This window comes from Manis pentadactyla, chromosome 18 (genome assembly GCF_030020395.1).
Source record: "Manis pentadactyla isolate mManPen7 chromosome 18, mManPen7.hap1, whole genome shotgun sequence".
In the NCBI taxonomy this organism is placed as follows: domain Eukaryota; kingdom Metazoa; phylum Chordata; class Mammalia; order Pholidota; family Manidae; genus Manis; species Manis pentadactyla.
Genome location: NC_080036.1, coordinates 7,577,779 through 7,584,990, shown reverse-complemented (window position 1 = coordinate 7,584,990; position 7,212 = coordinate 7,577,779). Strand labels below are relative to the sequence as shown.

The 7,212-nt window shown below is 37.7% G+C and overlaps 1 pseudogene; it reads left to right on the top strand.

The window, feature by feature from the left end:
• Window positions 1–5,594: 5,594 nt before the first annotated feature.
• On the top strand, window positions 5,595–6,589 carry LOC118935901 (olfactory receptor-like protein OLF4; annotated as a pseudogene).
• Window positions 6,590–7,212: the final 623 nt, after the last annotated feature.

The window sequence follows — 7,212 nt, the reverse complement described above, 5'->3', positions numbered from 1 at the left end:
TGGGAAACTTCTAATTTTATGACAAATATAATTCTTTATATTGTTCTATGAGTTCACTCCCTTCTTCTAACATTCATCATGGATGCCAAGAGATGGTGAATGAGCAATGTAAATATCACCAATTTCAAATATTCTTCATGCTCAGGATTCTCTTCTATGTGTATGTTCAGAGGGTGGCTCACAAGAAAGCTTAATATCTGCCCAGTCATGCAACATAGAGCCACCAGTTTAACTATAGAAACATGCATGTTCTTCAAACCTCCAAGTAACCTCGAAGGGAACCTCAATATAGTAGCTTGTTAATAAAGTTATCTGAAATAAACTTAAATAACTGAACGATCATCAATGCTCCTCTCAAATGTCAGATGATAAGCCCAAAATAAAAGCATCAGATTATAATGATTCCCCTCAGTTCTGTGTGCTTTGATTATTGTATCAGTTAGCTTTAGCTCTGGAACAAGCTGTCCTATGTCAAATGACTAATCATAATATGTTTATTATCAATGGAATTATATGCTTGGGAGTGTTTCTGATCTCCATTGAGCTCCTGATGAGTCCCTACTCCCCTGTCCATATCTACATTGTTTTCCTAAGGCTCATCCATGATGTATGTGGCCATGAATGCTGTTCTGCCTTGAACCAATTTGAGGTCAGCTTACTCCATTTCTATATTTAGTTTAATCTTCCATATATGGGGAAAATGATTTTATCATGTGAATTAATTAAATCTAATTCCACTGTTCGTACATCCATATATAGCAGTTTGCTTTCTTCCCAGTTAAAAGAGACAATCTCCCACTCAGCTTAAATGAGAATCAGGTACCTATGATCTACTATGCTAAGTTATGCACCATTAAATTTTTTCCATTTAATTGAATTACTAGAAAATAAATACACAGAATAAACTGTACATATAACGCATATGGTATAATGTATTAAAGAAGCTATAAAATCAAGATCATATACTGCATGTTTCCATTTGTGTATAATTTAAGATGATGCACCTAAATTTTAACTGCTTTGTTATGGAATCATTAAAAATTTTTGCTCCCTGAACCCAGTTTCCTTATTTCTGAATGAAATGTGGGATACTGAGCACAACTTTATATGGATCTTGTGAGGAGGAAATGAAATGCATGGAAATTAATTTTTTTTGTCCAAAGAAAACATTCAAGGGTAAAGGTTGTATCTATATCTATGTGTGCATTTCTATACATTTAACTTAAAAAAAACACACATGCAGTTCATACAAACACATTTATGATTATATCTTTTATGTTGAAAGGAAACATTAAAGATAGAAAGGTTAGAAATATTAGAAATGTTCGAATTAACACGAAATATGGTAAGATATATATATGTATATATATATATATAAACAAAAAGATTTAAAGTACAATTGGTAACCTTAATTTTGGTAATGAATTACAACCAAGGCCAATATCACACTTGGACATGAACTTTGGGCAGATCACTAAACCGTTTGTAGCCCTGTTTCTGCAAGGGAGAACAGAGTTCATAAATATAGTTCTTTGTGAATAAGATGATTATAAAAATTACAACAGTCCCTATAAGGTGCTAAACTATAGAACATAAAAATATCTAAATATGTCTCCTATAATTAATAAACATTTTCTAATGAAGGGCTAAGTGACAGCTCTAAACTTGTGATATACATATGAATTTCATGTTATGACACAAACATCATAAAGCTAAAGTGTGTAGTGCTCTAGGTTTATTATCAGAAGAACCCTATTCTCTCTTCTGTTGAAAAACAGACTAGGAATTTTCTGGAGAAGTCAGGGGATGTGTCTGTACCACAGGTCAATGTTTTGAAAATACAAGAGACCTCATACCCATCAGTTCCTTAGTCTTAGACTTGGAGAAAACTCTAACTCAAAGTTGGGATAAAGTGTGGGACACCTAGATATTTCTGGGTAGAGGGTAGCAAGCCCTTGGAGAAGAAATTCAAAGAAAAAACCCTAGATTCACTTTTATTCTAACCTGATCCATTGGGAATAGAAATTCCTTAGGAGAAATTACCTGTCCATGCAGAACACTTTTTCCCAGGACAATCATGTAGTTGGAAGTTAGCATAACAATAGGAAAATTGCCAAATGAGAAGATATTTGAAGCTATAAGTATTTCCCTGTTTCCCACCTGTCATCCTGTGCAACCTAGAATGGAAAGGGTTATGGGGTGTTTTGATTTGCTTATTTTTGAGTGTTGAGAGTCCTAATTCCTGCTGGATGACTGATGCTTCACTCCTTCCTGCTGTCATTGGAGCACAGAAATTTAATCTCCATCATCTACCATCCAGGGAAGGATTCAAACTTTTACAAGGACACCTTCATCTCAGAGACCCCATCCAGGTGAGTCCAACACCCCAGTGGACCCCAGATGAGAAAAGTGATTAGGAACCAAGAACATGGACCTGTTGTAACCTGATTTCCACTTCTACATATCCCAGAGGCAATAGATGTCTGTGATTGCTTGATTAATTAATTCACATATTTATTTCAGTGACCACATAATATTTCAGTGTCTGTGCTACCCACAGTTTTGATGATCTTTCCTGTTCTTTATCATTAAGTTCCTATTATGTAACTTATCATTAAGTTACTACTAAGTTGATGCTAGAAAAATAAGTTAGGGATTGTTAAGTTCAAACTGTAGTCATCGGGTGTAATTTTGTCCCCTGGAGACATTGAGCAATGTACAGGGAAGCGTTTGGCTGTCACACTAGAGAAGGTAGAGAAGGGTGAGTGGAGGCTCGATTCTCTGAACATACTACAATGCATAGGACAGACTGCACCACAAAAAAGGATCAGCTCAGAATGTCAATATTGCCAATTCTGAGAAATCCTGAGTTAAAGAAAATCATTTTCAATACAGCTATCTTCAGGTTGTTTTCCAGTTGTAACTTTCCCTGCCTGCCAATAAAGTAAGAGTCCCCATTTGCTACCATTCTGAAAGTTCCAACTCCAATCAATGAGACAGATCCTTAAGATTTTTTACCCAACCTGATGGTTATGAAATACATTTCTTCTCGTTTTTTAAAGTATTGCTTTGTTTCAGCAAAATTCATGTATTTGACCACCCATTCTATTTACCTTTTATTATTGTACACCTGTATATTAATTGTCCATCTTTTTATAGGTGTCAGTATTTCACATAATTTCTACAGGTCATTCTCTGAACAGAACTTTTGAGCAAAGTTTTTACCATAAAACTTTTAAATGTTATTAGAAAGTATCTATTTTTACTTCTGAATTTCTTGCCTTTTTAAATATGGTTTTGCCACCTCTTCCCCCAGTATATTATTTTATGTAGTTTTTTAGCTATTCATATAAAATGTACTGGCTAGTCTTACTTGGAAGTTGTAATGCCTCTGATTATTTGCAAGATGTCTTAAGATGTCACGTCTTTCTAAGTAGACAGCCTTTAGTGTTTTTTCCTTTATAATCCAACATTTTCCAAATAGACTGAAATACAACTTTGTCACATGATAAATGTCCATATATATTAAGATATAATTCCTGATTCATTCCTCAAAGAATAAATGAGGATATGCTATAATCCCAAGCATTCTTGGAACATTATGTATTACATTCTTTTATGTCTAGTTCTTTGACAATTTAATTATTGATCCGTGTTGATATCATTAACTTATTGCTAATTTATATCTTGTCATTTACTGATTCCTCAATTTGCTTATGACAGTCTTTTGAAAGTACTCATTTTTACCTTGTTTATTTACCCCTTCATTCTTTCCATTTTGTAACTTTTCAGATTCTTACATTGGTTTCTATATACGTACACATATATCAGAAACATTTGTACAGAGTACAGGGGTTAACAAAGGAGGTGAAATCTGCTGTTTTGGCATGCATTATAACAGTGAGTTCAGATTATAATGTAATACATGTGTGCATATCATAATGCCCTCAGGCACAATCATATGAATAAAGTTTTTGGTTTAAAGGATAGAATTGCTATGGTGTATACAGTGTGATTGAAGACCTTTACCTGTTGAATAAAGTCCAGAACCAGGACTAGAATGTGCCCACTGGATTTGTCAAAAATGAGGCCAACCCAATGTGAAAGAAAAATTAAGAAAAGATGCCACCCAAGAAAAGGAAGATGGGGCCTAGTGTTATCACCTCTCAGACCCTATAAAAATGAACTATCAAATAATTATGGGGCAGGCATAGGGAAAACAAGTATTCCAGTGATTGATATTAAAAGTGCCCTACTTTGGTTGTACTGTGTATTTTCCTTTGTGAAGTGTTGATTTATCACTCTGCTCACCTTCTCCTGGATGTACACTAGGTAAGGTGTTTGACACCAAAAGGCATCACTACTTTTGTCTTTTTATTCTCTTAATATTTTTAGGAAACTAATCAGGGTTGGATGGCTACCAGAACTAATTAAAATTATTCTCCCTCATGGTCTACCAGGGACCGCCTGGTCTTTTAAGGTAACTTTTCCTCCTCATCCATTTCATGTCTCTAACAGGTATGTGTCTCTATCTCTCTCTGTTTATTGAACCCATTTTTAAAAAAATATTAAAGGTAGAAGAGCCAGGGGGACTTTTATTGAGAGATGCAGTGAGAAGACAGAGCTCCCGGCTCACACCAGGAGGGGACAAGAGAGCCCCTTGAACACATTTTTGTTTCACTAAATATGTGATAGTAAATGGTGTTCCAAATACAGAGACCCAAGTTTAATTTTTCATGAGAAGCCTAAGAACTGGAAATCCTTGGAACAACTTCTACATCACAGTGAAAGATCATTGATCTGAGCCATTTGGGTTGGGTCCATTCTTAGAGTAATCAGTAAACCTGGGGCTGAGAAACACATGGAAATAATGCCCTCAGAGTACCATTGTGAGCTGCATACCTGTGTGTATGTGTGTGATTGTGGAGTTTGAGCCATCCTCAGGACAGGGGCACCCGGACTCATATATTCCATGGTGACTCATACAATATAGGTGCCAGCACTCAGTCAAGAAAAGGTATTAAGTAGGGGGTCTGTTTCAACTCATGGATGTCTTTGCAACAAGATTGCAAGAGGTGGTGTGGTTGAGGGAATCCCTTTGCTTTGATCTTTTAGGACCACTTGCCTTCTCACTGCATCTGACACCACTGCTCATCAACCTCCCTCATCTCTATTCACCTTGCAACTCCAGTTTCACCTTTATTGACCTGAACATTTGAAACAAGCACCTTCTTCATGGCCTTTGAATTGGCCATTCTCTGCTGAGCACACACTTCCCCATCTAGACTTCCACCTCCCTCCTTCTCTTACACGAAGTGTCTGTTGAGTTGTCACCTTGTTTTTAGACCTTGCATGAATAGCAATGGAAAACAACACCCTGTCACAGTCAGCACTCAATATATATTCACAGACTACTGAAGAATCTCACATTAAACCTGTAAAGGGCATGAGTTCCCAGATAAAAAGCTTATTGGGCCAAAATTTCCATATAAAAGAGACTCAAGGGACTCCCTAACAAGGACCATGCACAAAACATTAAAATTAACTTCTTGACTGCAAAATACCAATTGTAGCATTTCAACTATAAATGAATGATGCAAGTTTGTGTGAAGATTAATCATATTATTTCCCTCTTTCCTGGAAGTTATCTCCACCATGTGGAACCAGGAAATGACACCCAAACTTCTGAATTTTTTCTTCTGGGATTTTCAGAGGAACCAGAACTGCAGCCCCTCCTACTTGGGCTTTTCCTCTCCATGTGTCTGATCACTGTGTTTGGGAAACTGCTCCTCATCCTTGCTGTCTGCTCAGACTCCCACCTGCACACACCCATGTACTTCTTTCTCTCGGACCTGTCCTTTGTGGACATCTGCTTCACCTCCACCACCATCCCCAAGATACTGTGGATCATCCAGACCCAGAACAAAGCTGTAACCAGTGAAGGCCGCATCACCCAGATTTATTTTATTATACTCTTGGCAGTGTTCAACGTCTTTCTCCTGACCATGAAGGCCTATGACAGGTATGTGGCCATCTGCCTCCCCATGCACTACATGGTCACCATGAACCCCCGGCTCTGTGGGCTTCTGGTCCTGGTGTCCTGGATCATTAGTGTCCTGAATTCCTTGTTACATATCTAAATGATGTTGTACATTTCCTATGTACAAACTCAGAAATCCCTCACTTCTTTTGTGAGCTCATTGAGATGATCCAACTTGCCTGTTCAAACATCTTTCTTAATAACCTGGTGATGTACTTTGCAGCTGTCCTGCTGGGTGGCGATCCCTTTGCTGGGATCGTTTACTCTTACTCTAAGATAATCTCTTCCATATGTGGAATCTCATCTGCTCAGGGAAAGTATAATGCATTTTCCACCTGTGTATATCACCTCTCTGTTGTGTCCCTATTTTATTGTATGATGCTAGGGTTGTACCTTAGCTCTGCTGCTACCCAAAGCTCACATTCAAGTGCAGCATCCTCAGTAATGTACACTCTGGTTACGTCCATGCTGAACCCCTTCATCTGCACTCTGAGGAACAAAGACATAAAAATGGCTCTAGGAAGATTAATTGGGATGTCTGTTATGTAAGGTCAGTTGTCCTGGGGATGAAGAAGTTTTCATGGTTTTGTGGGTCAAAGTCTCACAACCAGAAATTTCTATGCTTTGATCAGATTTTAGACACAGAGCTTGCTCCTTCTTTTGATTTCCTCATATTTCCATTTATTTTATTGTAACCTCTCTATACTATTTATAACTAACTTAAGTTACTGCTATGCCTTTTATATAGACAATTTTTCCCTTTGTCAATTTTCCTACATTTCCAAAGTTTTCCCAACCTCTGATCACAAGTACTTGGAAATTTCCGTGTCATAGATGCTGTGGGGAAAATGGAACTTTCTGATGAGAATTCCCACTTGGCCTTAATAGGTGTCCTGTTTACATATCTATGGATGCATTACAGAGAGTGGCTGGTCAGTCATGGGTTTGCCAGTCTAGGGTAGGGGTGCAGAGGAAACATCCATTCTTTCCTCCACCCTGTTCCTGGTATTTAACTGGTCAAGCACCTGCCAGTCACCAGGAACATGACCACAGTGTTCCTCCTGGACATAAGGACCCAGAAGAGGAGTTTTTACCATGGGAATGAGAAATCAGCTGCTTCAAAAGCCCAACCCCATCACTCTTTCGGACCCTAGTGACTATTCTTGCCCTAA